Source organism: Eptatretus burgeri, chromosome 8, assembly GCF_056783735.1.
Source record: "Eptatretus burgeri isolate ZD-2024b chromosome 8, Ebu_testis_v1, whole genome shotgun sequence".
Lineage (NCBI taxonomy): Eukaryota > Metazoa > Chordata > Myxini > Myxiniformes > Myxinidae > Eptatretus > Eptatretus burgeri.
The window spans coordinates 76,722,440-76,742,439 of NC_140968.1; the positions used below are offsets into that span (position 1 = coordinate 76,722,440).

A 20,000-nucleotide genomic window follows, 5' to 3' on the forward strand; every position below is an offset into this window, starting at 1 on the left:
AACCAGATTTGGTTTGAATTCCTTTCGAGCACCTCGCTAAACCTCCAAAAACATAGATATCTGGCAAATGCTATGGATCAGCAGTCTCTCTGGGGGACAGGGTGCTCGGTTTAGCATTGAATGCTTTAAATCATCTAGCTCATGAAACTGGTTAATTTTGGCACGTTCCTAAATTTTTTGTTCACTTAGTATAATTCTCCAAACAGTGGAAAAAGACAAGTTTAATGCTTTGAAAATTTCACATTTTCATGTGTATGTATGGAGGGAGGGAACATAGCCTTGCTTGCTTAAAGTAAATAGGTGTATCGGCTTAGTTATAAGACTCGTTATTTCTTATATTATCATATTTCACAACAGATTTCGACACTAATTTAATCAGGACGATATCCGATAATCAAAACCGAAATAATATTTTGACGATAAACTTTAATTAGTCCGTGAGAGTAGATCGTGGAAAATTGCATCAGACAGTATAAAGCATGAAATCGTTCCAAGCTCCTAATTTGAAAACTACAGCACTTAAAAAAGTGATGCACACAACTATTCCTAGCTATGATGAACAGGCATTCGATAATATGAGTGAGAAAAGTGAAAACAACAACTTAATCGTGAAGAAATCGTTGCGGTCTGTTCCAAGTCAAGGCATGGTTTAGCAGGCCAAAAAACATGGCGGCTTCAGACCCCAGCGAGGTTACCCAGGAAACGCCTTAAGACCCCAGAGAACGAGGTAGCCGAGGATCGCCTGATGAAGGATATAATTAAACCCAAATATCCAATTTTCACTCTTGCATTAATATATCACCCTGCTTGCAAAACACCAGGAAGAATGTTTGTCGTTGGGTGGAGATTAAAATCCAGGATACACAGCTCAAAAGTGAGCTACTGAAAACACCTGCAAACTCTCCTGCCAGCCCACTCTTTTTTTCCAGACTTGATGAGCATTCTTGTCCCTCTTATACATAGACTCTTACTTGCCAACTTGTGGGCAGACTGAATGTACCAATTTCACACACAGGTCAGGTGCAGATTATAAGAAATATCCTGAAGAATTCTTGCATAAATTCATACACATCTTTAGACAACCTATACTTGGCAAGCATGGTCGAGTATTGCAATACCCTCAATGTGAGTTGAATGCCAAAAATATTAAATACGTTACACATACTTAATGCCTAAGTAACTGGAATTTCAGAACACCTAAAATGAAGAACAATCCAAGTTTTCAATATTCTTAGTCGATGACAAGGCTGCATTACTGTTGCAATGAATGTTAGCAACCCCCCGAGTTTATTTTCATGCATAAAAAGTTCATTTTACTATGAGTTGACATAATTTTTTCTTGGAACATGCACTACAAAAACAAACGACATGCTGTTATATTTTTTTTGTTTTTCTCAGTTATCAGTATGAACAGACATGGTGTGTAAAGAGGTACAGAATGATCGTGTTGACTGTAGAACGTATTGGGCCATGATGAAGAGATATGGACATTTCCTTGATGCAGTGAGGAAGAGATCAGATAGAATTGAAGTGATGTGAAGATTAAAGAATATCCCTTCATTTTCATCAGCAGCATCGATAGAACTTGTCTCTAAATCTTTTCATGAAATGGCCATTGGAAGGATACTTTTGCCTGTTGTTTGTTTTTCTTCCAAATACTAGTATGTCTATTTTTAACATCATTTTGATTAGTAAAGATAAAAGGAGCCTTGAATTTGTCACTGATTTCATAAATATTCCTTTAAAAGTGAGAGAAAAATTAAATCAGTTTATAATTCAAGGGAACATGTGTAGCTATTAGTTATATTACGATGAGGCTGAAACATGAGCACATCATTAAAGTGAGAAAACTTTTCATGACTCTCTTGAGAAGTTTACTTAAGAATGACTGACTGTATGTAAATTATAGGAGAAGATGGAACACTATTAATGACATATTTTAGACTCAGGAATGTGTTAACCCATAAACTGAATTAGGGGCAAAGCATGACATTTTGTTTCTATTTGCCTCAATTATGAACAGTATTGTTACGTTTGAGGGGGGGGGGTATGCATTCAAAGGGTAATTAGGATGTTTAATTAGGTATGCCATGCTGTTCGAGTTTACCAGGATCTCGATGTAATAAGTAGCAATTCAGTGGTGATAAGTTGTCTAGTAAATGTTCATTTCTTCAAGGGGGAAATGATAAATGTCACGTAATTAGATAGGGACACGGGATAGGGTAAGTGTCTGCGTAAACCCCTTTTGGTATTCTCTGAAGACTGGCCGTGACGTCACAGGACAGTGCAGCGGATGGCTCCGCGCCGTGATCACGATTGGCGGAAGGCGATGGCGGTGGGCCAATAAACGGCTCGATTGGGAGTGACGAGGACGAAGGATAAAAAGGTTCTGTTCGGGGTCTAAAAGGAAGAGGAAGAAGATTACAACCAAAAGATCGTGTTTTTTTGGTGTGGTTCCCTGTGGCGGCAGAGAGCGTCCTTGTTGTTGTGCTGAATCGATTGTGTCTTGGAGCCTTGCCGAGCCTCGTGCCTCACCTTGGTTGGCTCTGGGGTTCTGCTGACTCGGAGTACGGGGTCGAACGGCGGGCGGACCTGCCTCCCTCTCCTGCTCGCAACTTGGCGCCAGAACTAGTTCCCTGGCGGCTGTGAGCGGACTTGGGCCAAGACCAGGAGGTCGACAGCACCACGGTTTCTCCTGCCCCCCTGACGAGAGCAAGGCCAGCTCGTCCGACGCCGATCCAGGGTCAGTTGCGTCCACACCACGGTCCAGCCTGCCCACCAGAAATAGCTACGTTTTTTGTGTGTGTGTGTGTGTGTGTGTGTGTGTGTGTGTGTGTGTGTGTGTGTGTGTGTGTGTGTGTGTGTGTGTGTGTGTGTGTGTGTGCTTGGAACCTTAGAGGGATTGAGAACTGTATATTCATTGGAATTGTCTGTGTTTTTCCCCACGCCCGATCCCACACCATCCCGTCGAATCGCCCCGGATCCCTCTTCTTGCCGAGTCTTGTTATTTCTGGTAATAATAAAAACAAATAAACATCATCAACTCAGTGAAAAGTGACTCGTGCCACCTTCCTCGTCCCGTTTGCGGTAGAGCGATTAGAACCGCCATCTTTGGGTTATAAATAAATAAACCGCCTCCATCGTTTCGGCTCATTCTACGTTGGCGGGACTGTTGAAGTCCCGTGGACGTCACAGTATGCTTTGATCTTTCACTTGCTTTATCTTTGACTTAGATACAGAATAATCTGTTTCACCAATCTTGCTGAATGTATGTGCAGTATACACATTTATATAACATTTTACAAGAATCACTTTGCATTGAACTTCAATCAAAACTTCTTTCACTGATAAAGTGAGACCAAGATACAATGAGCATTCAAATTTTTTTGTGAGTCAAAATGACACCATACCAGTTAAAGAAACAATATTCTTCTTCTTCTTTTAACAGCCACTATCTCAACCCACCTTTTTCTTGTGGGGTCGGCTGAGGGAAGCTTAGCCAGAGTCTTCATGAACCAGCTGACAAGGCCTGATGTTTGACTAGTTAGGGCAGGAATTTGGAATTTGGCATTGGTGTCAGCGATATCTCACCTACCTTCACAAAGGACACCATGGGATCTTTAACATCCACCAATTAATGCTGGCAGATGGGACACCCATTTAACGTCCATCTATGGGACGGCACACCCATTTATGAATCACTCTGCCTGTGAATCACTGGGTTGAGAGTTTATAGCTGGGTCAGGAATCAAACCCAAACTAGACCGCTTCGAGGAAAGTGTGTATACCTCTAAGCCAACCGGTCAGCCAGTTAAAGAAACAATGATTGTGCTCTTATCATGGTTTCACTGTCCAGCAAACTTGCAAATAATTATTTTTCTGATTCTGATGTACACCATACTCTGTTACAGAGTATCGGTGTTGCTGAAACAGCTTCTTGGCAACGGTTATACTCGGTGGTTTGCCATTGCCTTTCCAGCAGTAATGGCAGGAATTTGTAATTTGTTCAGTGTCGGCGATAGCTCGCCGACTCTTCACGAACGTGGGGTCTTTAACATCCACCAACTAATACCAGCAGACGGGACGTCCAGTTTAACGTCCATCTGAGAGACGGCACACACATTGATGAATTGTCCTGCCTGTGAAACACTGGGGTGACAGTTCATAGCTGGGTCGAGATTCAAACACAGGCTAGACAGATTAGATGCAAGTGTGCGTACTTCTCGGCCATTTTGCCACCATATGCAAATAATAGTTCTTGCTTTATTTTTGACGCAACACTCTGGGAACAAGACACTTGGTGCAGCACCTTCAAATCCGAGGCAATCCATAGTTCTCTAAATTAACATGCAAGTATGGCTTTCAGGACTGTAAGAGATTCGTTTATATTTGTGCAGAAAATGCTATTTGACCTCATTTGAAAAAAAAGTTTGGAACAATCTGCTCTGCCAAGGCCATGTGCTTTGGAATCCACAAAGTTATTTTATTTATTTATTTATTTTTCGCCCACTTCAGTACAACCTTTTCTTCTTCATGACAGCAGAACAGAGTTTTCCACGATACTATCCCTGCACTGAGAGATAGACGTTTTCCCACAATGAAACAGAAAGACTGAGTCACAGGTCAAATAAAGTCAAAACCGTGGAAGGTTCAGGATTCATGACGTTGATTAAATGTCCTAATAAGTCTACTATAGCCACATGTCTTGAGCCACATGTTGGACAACCCATTCTCTCAACGGAGAAATATAAACAGGGCGATTTTTTTTTTTGATCTCCAAAACTTAAAGTTGCCAAGCTCTTTCTTTTTATATATATTGAAACCACATTGTCATCTATTCAAGTCAAATTGAATCATTATGTATTTGTACTGTTACCAGGAAAAACAAAATCTAATGACTTTGGGAGGGGGGCACATTGCAGCAATTGCAACTTCTTTATCGTTAACCCATTCTTGCAGTGAATTTAACCTAACTTAAGGTATACGTCACTTTGGAATCAACTTTTATATTTCACACATCAGTGATACACATGCAGCTCTCTTGTTTCTCCCTTCACACTATCCCCCATCAGCACCACATAACTCTCCCCAAGATTAGGTATTTCTTGGAGGTTATTAACAGCCATCTCTGCTCTCTGTTTCTCTGCATGAGGGTGGTGTGTAAGGGTTCCACAGGTGAAGCAATTAGTTGGTGAGTGGCAGTTGTTTTATTAAAGTTTTTATTTGAAATTTCACTTTGAAAAAGCAAGAAATCCCTATAAACACGATTTGAAGTGAAAACTTAACATCACGTGTGAAGTTTTCACGAGCGTCAGTGCTAGAGATGGGGGAGGGCCAGTTGTTGGGAAGGGTGGGTGTGGAGAGATTTGTGATACGTTTGTGACAATGCGTTTATATAACACTACACATGTTTTAATTTGTTCAGTGATATTTGGTACAGTTCTATCACTTGTGGAATTTCCACTTGAGGTCAATAAAATGTGATGTTCATCAATAAAAGGTTTTGTTTCAAAAGTTTTTTTTTTCCAACAAGAAAGTGATTTTTTTTTTAATACAATTCCTCACCTGCCTGTAATAATCTACTCGGTTAATTATCTTATTAAAATAAACAAGTTAGTGTCTGACGTTTTTTTTTGACCGCGATACATTCAGTGGTTACTTATCAAATCGCAACCAAACTTGACAGGAGGACTGTCACAACGATGGAGGATGTAGCGATTTAACCCCCCCCCCTCCATCACCAAGGGGGGGTTGCGCCTTGCACAAACTCCATGTTGAGGTGTATTATAGGTTATTATGGCTTTCATGGGGCACACCTTCCGGATGTAAAACTTATTATAACCACAAACGTTTCAGTAGATGCCGTCCAATGCACAATTACATTTTTAAACTGAAAGAAGTTTCAAGGAAACTCGACGTGATTAAGGCATTTTATACTTATCGTGTCTTGTCTTCCTCAGATGATGCCTGGTGTTGGCTAAATGGTTAGGGTGGTGGGCTTGGGATCCTCGGGTCCTGAGTTCAAATCCCACTCAGCTGTTGAATTAATACAAGGTGGGGTTAACTCAACCTGTCATCCTTCCGACGTCGGCAAAATGAGTGCCAGCATGCTGGTATACTGTGCCGGAGTGGCGACATGTTCAGGATTGTGTCCAATAGCCAAGGAGACTGCTTAAGCAGCACCAACGCTCTGCACAGAGTATGGTCCCAATCTCCTCCTCCTCTTCCTCAGATGAATGGATCAGAGCTGTCGACTTGCTAGGCCTCCAGGTAAGTGACAACGATATTTAGCTCACAAAGCTGCTTACATGAGTCTTTACACGTGGATGATGGAGGTTGTAGCGATTTAACTTGCCTCCCTCCCCAAGGGAGGGTTCTGCCTTGGGGAAAGTCCGTGATAAGGTGTATATCCGTGTTAAGATAGCTAATGAAGACGTTCTTCCAAGGCCACTTCTCATACCAAAAATACCAACACTAATGATTATGATAATAGCATATTCATGTTTTTACAAAATAATATCCTCCCTCTCCCAAGGGGTTTTTGGGACGTGAGATATTGCCCCTCCGACACCCTCACAGAGGTAAATTATATTTTTGGGGAATATAGAATGGTGAGGCAAGGTTTCCAATCTCTGTCAACAAGAGAATAATTGAGTAGGGAATGATTGAGAAACATATTACATTGATCTGATCTAACATGTTATAATGTCATGCACTGTCTGATCCTTCCATTGACATAATCTCACATGTTATGATGTCATACATAGTCTGGTCCTTCCAATGACCTCATCTAACATGTTATAATGTCATGCACTGTCTGATCCTTCCATTGACATGATATCACATGTTATGATATCATACATAGTCTGGTCCTTCCAATGACCTCATCTAACATGTTATAATGGCATGCATGCACTGTCTGATCCTGCTAATAACCTGATGTAAGATCTTATTAAATATTCAAGCGAGGAATGTGGTGAGTGCTCTACAAGTTGATTGGTAATGGAACACACCCCTTCTCAACATGTTGATCTTCTCAGTTTTAAAGATTTTAATATTTTTTTCGGTTTATATAAAGACCAGCATTTACATTTTCCTTCTTCACTGTCTGCAGCAGTTTCATCAAATCCTCTTTACGTTCTGCCAACAGAGTGGTGTCGTCGGCATACCTTAGGTTTTTGATACATCTTCCTCCAATCCTGACTCCAGCCTCACTGTCATCCAAGTAATGTTTTCCATCAAAATTATTCTAACCACAAATTAATTGGTTGATTCCATCCATTGATAATGGCATAATGATGGTAATATTAACACGGGAGCTGGCAGGATGGCCTCGAGTTATGCACATTCTCCTCTAAGCTGTCTACCCTGGGTTTGAATCCCAACCCAGCTGTCGTCCCGTCATCCCAGTGTTTCAAAGGTCGGGCAATCAATGTGTGCCATTTCTCGGATGGAAGTTAAGCTGGCATCCTGTCTGCCAGCATTAGTTGGTGGACTGTAAAGATCTCACAATGTCCTTCACGAAGGGTAGGTGAGCTATCAGTGCCACTAATCAAATTATAAATTCCTGTCTTCACCTTAGTCGAACTTCAGGCATGGCCAGCCAGTTTGTGAACGGCTTGGGTCAAGCGTCCCCCAGCCAACCCCACAATAACATGGGAATAATTATGGCCGTTAAACAATCAGGATAATAACAAACTGCAGTCCGCATGGTGCGCACTTGACGTGATCCCCCACCCCAACACCCCTCCCCCAGTTGTTCCCGCAGAGAGTGGGTGTACAAGTAGAAACAAATATGGTACTTTGTTTTGCCTAAGCTTTAATAATATGGAGACATGTAAATAGTATATAGGAGGGATACAAGGAATGCTTTTGTGGTGTGGTATTAACTCATGGTACCAGACTCGGTGGCATAATGGTTTGAGCATCTTCTCAGAGTCTGGGAGGTCTGTGATTCAATCCTCGTCTGAGTTGCACAAAAGACTTTTTTTAATGATACGTGCTGCTTCCTTGCTTGGCACTCAACATTTTAAAGGATAGAGCATGGACAAACATTGCTGGGAAGGCAATGCCAAACTACCCAGTACATCCCTTGCCAAGAAACTGCTTTGGCAGCACCAACCATCTCTAAAGCGTATGGTACATCAACATCAAAAATTAACTCATGGAGAAAAAGTTCCAATGCATACTTGTATGTGGGGAGGTGGAGTTCCTAATGGTGTACACATGGTGTGAATTGGAGGAAGAGGGGCATAAAATTTCTGCATCACTTTCATATGCAATAAATACAATAGATAGCCTCTAAGATAATGAACTTCAAGGAGTTTAAGATAATTTAATTATGAATGCAAATGTTGGGGAAGGAAATGAAAAGTGAAAGTGTTGTGGCAGCCTTGGGTTGATGAGGTTACCCTTAATTGTGCTTTACATAAAGTTACTTGAATAAATGATATGATGTTTGCTATTCCTTCATTTTTGGAGAAGAGAGGGGAAATGGGGGATGGATGAGGAGTGGTATATTTTTAATAAAAGGAAGAATGTGTTACGTGCCAAGTAAGTTATTTATTGAAGAACATCGTTTACATGTGTGTCTGCTATTCACAGGTTTGTTCATTGGCACATATCTGATTTTTGAGCAGTGATATTGCATCAAATATCCATCCAGGCACTTAATGAGGAGGCTGATGGAGAAGTGGCAACTAGCTATATCCCTGTTGTTTTTTTACAACCATGGAAGGCCAAGCTCAAGCAGAATGGTGAATGTCACAAAGGTGTGTCTTGTCTGATTGTGGATACAGTGTGTGTCAGAGATGCATAATTAACAGTTCTCAGCAAGCTCTCATTCCCTCTGATGAACATAAAGGTTGACATCTCAAAACATTAAAACTCTTCTGGATTCTGCCAAGACAAAGCCAGGATTGAGGATACCAAAATTGAGCAAACTCGATTCGATGGCCATTATAATGTGTAGTACTCCATCATGAGCTCACAAGACAAAATGGCCAAATTTGCCACTGGGTTCGTTTTTGTCTACAGAGTCTAGACTCGTGGAAGAGTTAGGTGACAAAGGATAGATGGACACACACTGTCAGTGGGGCAGTTGGCCAACCCATGTATGCAACAAGGTGATGAATCGAGAAGAGGGAAGGAAACCAGTGTACAGATCAATAGTGAGAGTCGCTGAGCAGAGAAAAGATCATGGGTAGTGATGGGGGATGAGCTCAGGTGATGCATACTGCCAACTCGAGACCTTGGAGCGAAGAGCAGGATTAAAGAGGCTGATAAAGGTATTTTACAACGATGGTGTTGCTAGAAGAATGTGTGCAACCTGGAGGGTATGGAGAGGAGCACAGGGAAGAAAGAACAGAGGAAACAAGACCTGAGGAGAGGTTCTTGAAGACAGAGGAGGTACCAAACTGCCTGTGATGACAAAACAGTTGGTCTTGTGCTTCTGCTTCTTTGTCTGATGTTGAGAGCTTGAATTCCACTGTATACAGAAGAGATATGTATGGAGTAGTGACATCAGCTCAAAAGGAAAAGCATGACTCCACTGTGCTGAGCTGTCTTGTCGGCCAGGAAGTTCAGATTTACCAAGCAAGAACTGTAGGTTGCCCAGTCTGTGGCTGGCTTTGGAGGCCAGCTCTGAAATGTGGTCTGCCCAGGAGAGGTTTGAGATCAATGAGAGGCCCAGTAGTTCAAGATACTGATACTTTTCCAGAGGTTGAGTTTGTTAATCGATAGGTGTTTTTTTTTTGACAATCTTTCTGCAGACAGATAAAGTGAGAATGTAAGATTTTCCTGGAATGAAAGACATTTCCCAAGTGTTAGATCAGAATGTGATCATTTACAGGTCAGCAGAGAAGGAAGCGGCTGTGGGTCGGCCTGTCAGTGAGATGTGGAATCGTTTGGTGTACTATGGAGTAATCCGTGAAGAAGATCTTGTGCATCCTCTCTTGTATAGGTGGGAATTAGTACCCATTACACAGACATCATAAAACATCGAGTTTTCCTCCTGATGAGCATGCAATAACTCCAAATTCGACCACCAAATTATGTGCCACTTGTTCCTGTGCCTTACTTGCCAATCTGTGTTTTCAGCAGTGTGTGCTCTTGAATGCTGTCTTTCCAACATCAATGGCTATTAGTCTTCACATTATCTCAGTGTCTGGTCTGTTTGTTACCAGTCTGTTGTAAATACATTTTCATGGAATACTTTGGAAAGCAGAACACATACTTCCCTTCAGGCAAAGCGAGATAATGATCAAGCTCTTAATGCATTAATTCAGGACTCAGAAAAGACAGCCTTTACAGAGCTTCCTTCCTCTTGTAGAAGCTTCAGAGGTCCACCAATTGAAACTACTACATTGAAGGTGACAGACAGTCAGCACTCACATCAACTGCCAGTTAATTCAATAAATCAATTTGACAAGCTACTTAGCTTTGGCCAGAGGGTGACCATTCTGCCAAAGCTCCATTGCCAGATGTTTAGAGTCCAAGTAAAGAGAAATGCGAAAGAAAGAAGAAACCATCGGATGAGGAATAATATAAAACACGTATCTTTTTGGCATTATTTAAGGATGGGATTGGAAATGGTATCAGAGCTAAAACGTTAGTATCTTCAAACCTGCAACTATCATTTGACAACCACATTGAAGATGGTCTTGGATTAGGTTTTTCCTTATTGTATACTCGTGTTTATTAGTACTTGCACCGCACAATTAGGAGGTGCAATCGAGATGAAGAAGAACATACATTTCAATTGCAATAAGGTTATTACTGATCGAGAGTTACAGAACAGAGCTTTAAAAATGTTTGGATATTATAATCTGACTTAGAGTCCAGTACCTGAATATTAACTTATTGTCATTATATTATTATGCATATCCAGTCCCTGAAAATAGCATAATAATCAGGTGCAATCAGTAATAGTGGAATTGCTAGTGCAAATTATACATGGCTGACTGATGTACCAAACTCTGAGTTACAGAGCGTTGGTTCTGCCAAAGCAGTTTCTTGGCCAAGTGTCATGCCGAGTGGTTTGTAATCCCTCTCCCAGCAGGAGTTAGGGCAGGGATTTGGAATTTGGTCAAGGTGCCAGCGATAGTTCTACCCTTTACGAAGGCCACGGTGAGTGAGATCTTAAACATCCACCAACTAATGCCATTTTTCATCCATCCAAGCGACAGCAGATACATTGATGAACTAACCCACCTATTAAACACTGGGATGACAGTTTATAACTGTGCCAAGATTCAAACCCAGGCAAGATGGCCTCAAGGCAAGTAAATTATACACATATGTGTATGTATGAAAATTATTATATATTTATATACAGTAATTCCCCGTTTCTCGCTGGGGTTACATTCCAAACCTCCCCGCGCTAAGTGAAAATCCACGATGAATGGACGCCTCCCCAAAAAATCGACTCGTCTGGTCTGATTGGTTTGGGGGTGATTGGGTTTGAGATGCCGGAGATCGACTAGTCTGGTCTGGTCGGTTTGGCAGTGATTGGGTTTGAGGTGCCGGAGATCGACTGGTCTGGTCTGGTCTGGTCTGGTCTGGTCTGGTCTGGTCTGGTCTGGTCTGGTCTGGTTTGGTATGGTCGGTTTTGAGGTGCTGGGTATGAGCAGTGCTCGTCCAACGGCGGCAAACCTTTTTCCTTCCCGAAGCATATATCGAGCACCTTTATGTTAACCTTCTCCTGGAGCGTCCCAGGACCTTCCTCTGGCGTTTCGGTTCCTTGCCAGAAGCCTTAGAAGGTGCAGGGCGTTTGGGCGGCATCATGGGGCTTGGAGAAAAACGTAGAAAATATTCGAAGTTCACAAGCGAAACTTTGTCTCGTGCGTTGTGTGACTGGTCGAGCACCACGCGTTATAATTTATTGCTTAAATAATTTATATTCTATATATTATTACCGCGATGTACCGGGGGAATCCACAGAAAAAATTAGTTATGTTCCAAGGGAAAACCTGCGATGAACCGGGGGCACGATAGGTGAACCGCGATGAAGCGGGGGTTGACTATATATATATATATATATATATATATATATATATATATATATATATATATATATATATATATATATATATATATATATATATATATATATATATATATATATATATATATATATATATATATATATATATTAGTTGCAGTTCCCGGAACCGCATGCATACAACAGATAGTTTCCTGAGATAGTTATCTCAACATACGTGCAGATAGATCCCTACCTTTTGTCAAGCGGGACAGCAGGGAGTGCGTTGCGATGGGCTATTAGTTAGGTTTATTAAATCAGTTTCCCCTCCATTCCACTTCCCACTCTTCCTCTTTTCACTGCTGAGGTAAATTTTCCTCGCTTGCTACCCTTGTCTCGCTTACCACAGCGTGACTATCCACGGTGCCTTGCCTTGCTTGCTACCCTCGTCCCGCTTAACACTGCGTACCATCGTCTACCCGGAGTCTCGTTTTCTGAGGCAAAATCTCGACGCACACGTTTGGCTGGACAAATGCTTTAAGCTGCACCACCATCCATCTGCCCAAGGCCAGACATGCGCGACTTGTCACATATGTTTTGCACCCAGATGGGTGGGCTATACCGGCATCTGGCTGAAACCCAGCCCAGGAAGGCAGACCACGTGTAGGGTCGGAGCCAGTCGGAATGCACGGCTCGGTCGATGACGTTGGTTTCGGCATGGCTCCTCCCCGAGCTCCGGGCTCTATAAGGATGGAGGGGTCCTCCATGAATTCAAGAGAATGGAGGAGAATGGAGAGGAATTGAGGAGAATTGAGGGAATTGTGGAATTGAAGGAGGAGTGAAGTGTGTGTTCCTGCTACTTGTCTCCGACCACACGACGTCGACCAAGCGTCCTGCCTATTGCTCCACCCCGTCCTCTGGACTCCGCCCTACTCTACTCAAGCTCCTCCTCCAGACACGATCTCGACACGTGCGGCTGTGGCCCGAACTACGCAATCATTGTCGGGTAGCGCACCACAGAGCATCCCTTCCTCCAGACACGATCTCGACACGTGCGGCTGTGGCCCGAACTACGCAACCATTGTCGGGTAGCGCACCATGGAGCATCCCTTCCGCCAAAATGCTCAGGTACCGAAAAACTATAACCTCAACCCCCTTCCTGGCTGCAAAAGTCCTTTTCTTTTCATTGGTTTTTCTTTGTCTGAGTGTGTTGGCGCCTGTCTGTCAAGTAAGCCTGTAGAAGATATTTTATTGTTGTTACTGTGAATAATCTCATGTCAAGTCTGCACTGTGTCTGCTTTGGAAAGTTGCTTGTATACTTGTCGCACCCCCCACCCCCCTCTCCTCTTTCCCTGCATTACATACCCAATAAACCTTTGTTGTGCCACATGCTTTTCCTCGCTCACTTGTAAATAAATAATCATCATTAGACATGTTCCCAGCTCACCTTTGTCTTTTCTCTCATTGGTCCAGCATGGTTCGGATCTAAGTCTAGCCGGGACTTCATTCCCAACAATCCGTTTCTTCCAGCCGGTACGTCCTTCGTAGTGCCGCTCGGCTGCATCCGATCCGGAAAGGAGATCCGATTCGGTAGAGTGGTCCGGTTCGGACAAGGCATACCGAGGGCATGGTTCCCCGGTGGTTAAACCACGTGCTTAATTAGGTAACCCGATTCACCCAAAGGCGGGAGGACCCTAGGTTACGCGGTTGAGTTATTGGCATCCACGGTTGGTTAAGCGACCCGCCGCGTCACGGAATTATCCATGTGCGACGGCCTACAATCTCAGGGAGTCTGGTGGGAACCGAGATAGCTTCCCTCACCTAGTAGTCTTCTCACCCGACCCCACCGGCCCGCAACAATATATATTTATATATATATATATATATATATATATATATATATATATATATATATATATATATATATATATATATATATATATTTATATGTTGTTGTTCGTCTTTCGGCTGCTCCCGTTAGGGGTCGCCACAGCGGATCATCCGAAATGATCCGCATAATGATTTGGCATAGGTTTTACGCCGGATGCCCTTCCTGACGCAACCCTGGTCGCTTCTTACGACACAGGGATAAGGATTGAGTTTCGCCATGATTGCGGGCTGCCCTACAACCTCTCATAGCGCGGCCCAGCGCAGAGCACCCGTCCTCAAGCGATCCTCCAACCCAAACCTCCGAGTAGCCGGATTACAGGCGCACGCCACTACGCCCGGTTATATATATATATATATATATATATATATATATATATATATATATATATATATATATATATATATATATTTTTTTTTTTTATTTTTTTTTTATATATATATATATATATATATATATATATATATATATATATATATATATATATATATATACAGTTATGCGCCACTGAACGACGGGGTTACGTTCTGAGAAACGCGTCGTTAAGCGACGTCGTCGTTGTGCGAACATCATTTTTTTTCGTTTTCGTTTTCGAACATCGTACTTACACAAACCTCGACACCTAGGCTCTATGGTGTAACCTATTGCTCCTCGGATACAAACCTGTACAGCATGTTACTGTACTGAATACTGTCGGCAATTGTAACACGCATCCAAGAGAGACGGAAGACACGTTAGTTTTACCTTTGTGCTGTTCATGACGGCCATCGGTATTGTGAGCAGCAGCTTACAATCTCCTCTCGCATCGATTATAGAAAGATGAATAAATAGCGTTTGGATTTTATAAATACGTAATCATTGCATCGATGTTATAATTTATAAATGAAGAAACGAGCTCCTGTCAATTGTGATATATATTTTCGGAACTGTGCGATTGTTTTAACAACATGAAAAGCTTCACACAAAAAGAAATTTGTGTTTTAATTTCGACTGTAACAACGATTTATTCACGGAATTCTTCAATTCAAAGGTAATTTACTTGCTCAAAGGTAAACGTGGAAACATTGGTTCAGTTTGAAAGTCGATTTCCTTGAATCCCGATTTAGCACGATCCTGTTTTTTTCACGATGACATTTTATGGACCTCAACGATCGCATTATAACAGGGCCACACTGTCGTTTATCATTATGAAGTATTATGTACTGAACAGTGTACATAATTGTATGTGCTATTTTTATACGACTGGTAGCACGATGTCGGCTGCATCACTCGGCGATAGGAATTTTTCAGCTGCATTTTTTTTTCATTTTTTTTTTTTTCAGAGCTGGGAGATCCGTCGTATATGCGATCCGTCGTTGCCCGGAACGTCGTTAAGCGGCGCATGGCTATATATATATATATATATATATATATATATATATATATATATATATATATATATATATATATATATATATATATATATATATATATATATATATATATATATATATATATACTCGACAACCGGCAAACCTGTTGGGTTCCTGTTGTGGCAGCGGTTGATGAAAAAAATATAAATATACACAAAATTTTAATATTATGCAATGGTCAAACTTTAACTTGAAGAAAATGAGCATTTACCTCAGGAGGCATCATTCGGCGAACCGCTTTCTCGAGGTATATCAACACATTCTCCATGGTTTGTCCTTGCGCTTTATGGATCGTCATACCAAAACTGGACAGAATCAGGAATTGATTTTTTAATAATTTTTTCGTCACCCGATTTGAACTAACCTTGATACTGCACACCACAGGCGAACGTTGAGTAAGGTGTCCTGAAAATTTTTGCAATATCGCGTTCCGTTTTGGCTGTTTTTCGGGAACATACAATCATACATGTATAAATATATATACATGCATACAGATATACATGCATACATACATACATATATACATACATACATATACACAAGATGAGAGTTTTAGTAATATATAGATATCTATATATTGTTACGGCTGTGGAAATTCGCATTACACCATGAAGGGTCCGTAGGTAAGATATCTCTAAGTACATGTGTAGTTAGCCCAAACCCATTGTATAGAGGGAATTTATGTGATCCATTCAGGCTGCGACACTTTGAGTTAGCCATTTTTTCTGTTCTATCTTTATTTTGAACCAACCACGTCTCAATCGCCATCACACAACAACCACCACGCCAGCCATCGTCACCAACTGCAACCACGCTCCAACCCTCAGACAACAACAACAACAACGCCAACAGCCACGACCTTTACCTTCACAACTTGCTCCCACATCATCGCATCACCGCCATTCCCAAACGGCACCATAACCATCAAACCACCACCGAAAACCATCCACCACCTTCACCTCTCTCCTTCTACGGCCATTCCCGCACCACCTGTGAACACTGAGCGTCGGACTGTCTCGGGCCCATTCAGCGATTGGTGCCGAACGCACCGATCCGCGAGCGCAAATAGTGGCCTTTCCGAGGGAAAATTCGGATCAAGAACGCTACACGCCCACTTTTCCTCCGTCCAATTAGCAAGCGCGGGGCGGCTTGGCCCCGCCTCCAGGTGCGTCTGTGTGAAATCGATATATGCAAATTCTAGGATCAGGGGAGATTCACGCCCCCTTACCTCCGACCAATGGGCGAGCGTGGCTCCGCCCCCAAGGTCATCCTGATCCGAATATTTGCATATTAGCTGCTCCTGCCGGCCTATAAGAAGGCGAGCGCAAGGTGAATGAAGTCAGTGGAGTCGGGTGGCGAAGTCATCGGTGTGGCAAAGAGTTGGGTTCTGGAGTCGGCTGAGAAGAGTTGCGGGAAGAGGCAAAGGAGCTCGGGTCCGAGGCGAGAAGGACGGCGGTCGGCGACGAGTTCGCGGTGTGGGATCGATCGTCGCGGGACCCAAGCCAGCCAGCCATTCTCCTCCCCCAGGGCATCAACAATTCCCCCTTTCCCCCACACTGAGATAGTGCAGAAAGGGGGCCCCGTTCCCACCCCACTCCAAACGTCGTGCCAACGAAACCCACCAAGGAGCACGGAGTCGGGGCACAGCCACGCGGCCACATTTGCGGCTCGTCCGCCAACGCGTCACGAGGACGCGGGTAGGACCCCCCGGTCTCGTGGACCTGGCCGCTCCTCCAGGTCACGCGCACATATGGCCGACAGGCCTGTCTGCCCCCTTGTCTATGAGGGTGGCTTCTTTCCTTTGCTTTTGTGTAAATGTGTGTTGGCGCCGTCTGTAATGTAGAACTGTATAAGTGTTGCCGTGTGTGCGCGTAGTCGGTAGTAACTCTGCGTCGTTGTTGCTTTTGTTTTGGTTGCTATATGTGCATTTTGACTGTATGGCTGTATATATGTGCTTTCCATGTGCTGGGAAATAAATGTGCTTTGTGTGAACTGTTTTCCTGTTTCGCTTCGTCATTTCTCTAATTGAATCTCCATCCTGCTTCACGTAAAGGGTTCGTAGTGGGTGTAAAACGCCCGGTAAATAATCTAAACCGTCGAGGTCGACGATAACACCGCTCGGTTATCCCGATAGTACAGAACGGGCCGCCCAAGCGGCTCGTGTCCGGAGTCGATCTGCGGCGAGGTACGATCGCCAGGTTTACCATCCGCGTGGGTACTAAGGTAGGTCGAGTTTGGCGAACAACCCTATCCTACGTGGGTGGCCGATTGGCACGATTGTGGTGAGGTCGAAAGGCCCACCCGTGACTGGCTCCGGGCGATAGTTCCCGGAGGGTCATGACTGAATTGTGCGTCCGGTTGGCGACGCGGTTGCGATTCGAGTGACGTGGCCGTTCGCACGCCGGCGGGTGCGAATTCGCAACAATATCTATGAGCATTGAGCACGGATCAGCCCGCCACTCTTGCCTCACCCCACATCGCTACAGTGGAACAAACACCACCACGTAATTCAAAACACCTTACCCCCACATGATTAAAAACACCTCATCACCACATAACTTCCATGTTATGAAAAACACCTCACCACCATGTGACCTCCACATTAATAAAAAAACACCTCACCACCATGTAACCTCCACATTAATAAAAAAAACACCTCACCACCATGTAACCTCCAAGTTATTGAAAACACCTCACCACAACGTAACATCCATGTTATAAAAAAACACCTCACCACCATGTAACCTCCACACTATGAAAAACACCTCACCACCACGTAACCTCCACGTTCATAAAAAACACCTCACCACCATGTAACCTCCACGTTATTAAAAACACCTCAACACCACGTAACCTCCATGTTATTAAAAACACCTCACCACCACGTAACCTCCACGTTATTAAAAACACCTCACCACCATGTAACCTCCACGTTAATAAAAAAACACCTCACCACGACGTAACCTCCACGTTATTAAAAACACCTCACCACCATGTAACCTCCACGTTTATAAAAAACACCTCACCACCATGTAATCTCCATGTTATTAAAAACACCTCACCACCATGTAACCTCCACATTATTAAAAACACCTCACCACCATGTAACCTCCACGTTAATAAAAAACACCTCAACACCACGTAACCTCCATGTTATTAAAAACACCTCACCACGACGCAACCTCCACGCTATTAAAAACACCTCACCACCATGTAACCTCCACGTTATTAAAAACACCTAAACACCACGTCACCTCCACGTTATTAAAAACACCTCACCACCACGAAACCTCCACGTTATTAAAAACTCCTCACCACCACGTAACCTCCACGTTATTAAAAACACCTCAACACCACGTAACCTCCATGTTATTTAAAACACCTCACCACCATGTAACCCCCACGTTATTAAAAATACCTCAACACCACGTAACCTCCAAGTGATTAAAAACACCTCAACACCACGTAACCTCCACGTTATTAAAAACACCTCACCACCACGAAACCTCCATGTTATTAAAAACACCTCACCACCACGTAATCTCCACGTTATTAAAAACACCTCACCACCACGTAATTTCCACATTATTAAAAACTCCTCACCACCATGTAACCTCCACGTTATTAAAAACACCTCACCACCACGTAACCTCCATGTTATTAAAAACACCTCACCACCACGTTATTAAAAACACTTCACCACCACGTAATTTCCACATTATTAAAAACACCTCACCATCATGTAACCTCCACGTTATTAAAAACACCTCACCACCACGTAACCTCCATGTTATTAAAAACACCTCACCACCACGTTATTAAAACACCTCACCACCACGTAACCTCCACGTTATTAAAAACACCTCAACACCACTTAACCTCCATGTTATTTAAAACACCTCACCACCATGTAACCCCCACGTTATTAAAAACACCTCAACACCACGAAACCTCCAAGTTATTAAAAACACCTCAACACCACGTAACCTCCAAGTTATTAAAAACACCTCAACACCACGTAACCTCCACGCTATTGAAAACATCTCACCACCACGAAACCTCCATGTTATTAAAACACCTCACCACCACGTAACCTCCACGTTATTAAAACACCTCACCACCATGTAACTTCCACATTATTAAAAACACCTCACCATCACGTAACGACCACGTTATTAAAAACACTTCACCACCATGTAACCTCTACATTATTAAAAACACTTCACCACCATGTATCCTCCACATTATTAAAAACACTTCACCACCACGTATCCTCCACATTATTAAAAACACTTCACCACCACGTAACCTCCACGTTATTAAAAACACCTCACCACCACGTTATTAAAAACACCTCACCACCACGTAACCTCCACGTTATTAAAAACACCACGCCACAACGTAATCTCCATGTTATCAAAAAACACCTCACCACCACGTAACCTCAACGTTATTAAAAACATCTATCCACCAAGTAACATCCATATTATTAAAAATACCTCACCACCACATAAGTTCCACTTTATTAAAAACACCTCACGACCATGTAACTGCCACCTTATTGAAAACACTTCACCACCACGTAACCTCCACGTTATTGAAAACTGCACCACCACGTAACCTCCACGTTATTGAAAACACTTCACCACCACGTAACCTCTATGTTACGAAAAACACCTTACCTCCATTTAATTCAAAATATCTTGTGCTGTGCAATTCA

General features: G+C 42.8%; 1 protein-coding gene and 1 pseudogene across 1 annotated transcript in view; both read right to left on the minus strand.

The window, feature by feature from the left end:
- Positions 1-20,000, minus strand: part of LOC147022090 (transcription factor MafB-like) — a 140,063-nt gene that overhangs the window by 99,381 nt on the left and 20,682 nt on the right. The gene's annotated exons all lie outside the window — the stretch shown is intronic.
- On the minus strand, positions 14,070-14,210 carry LOC147022091 (signal recognition particle RNA; annotated as a pseudogene).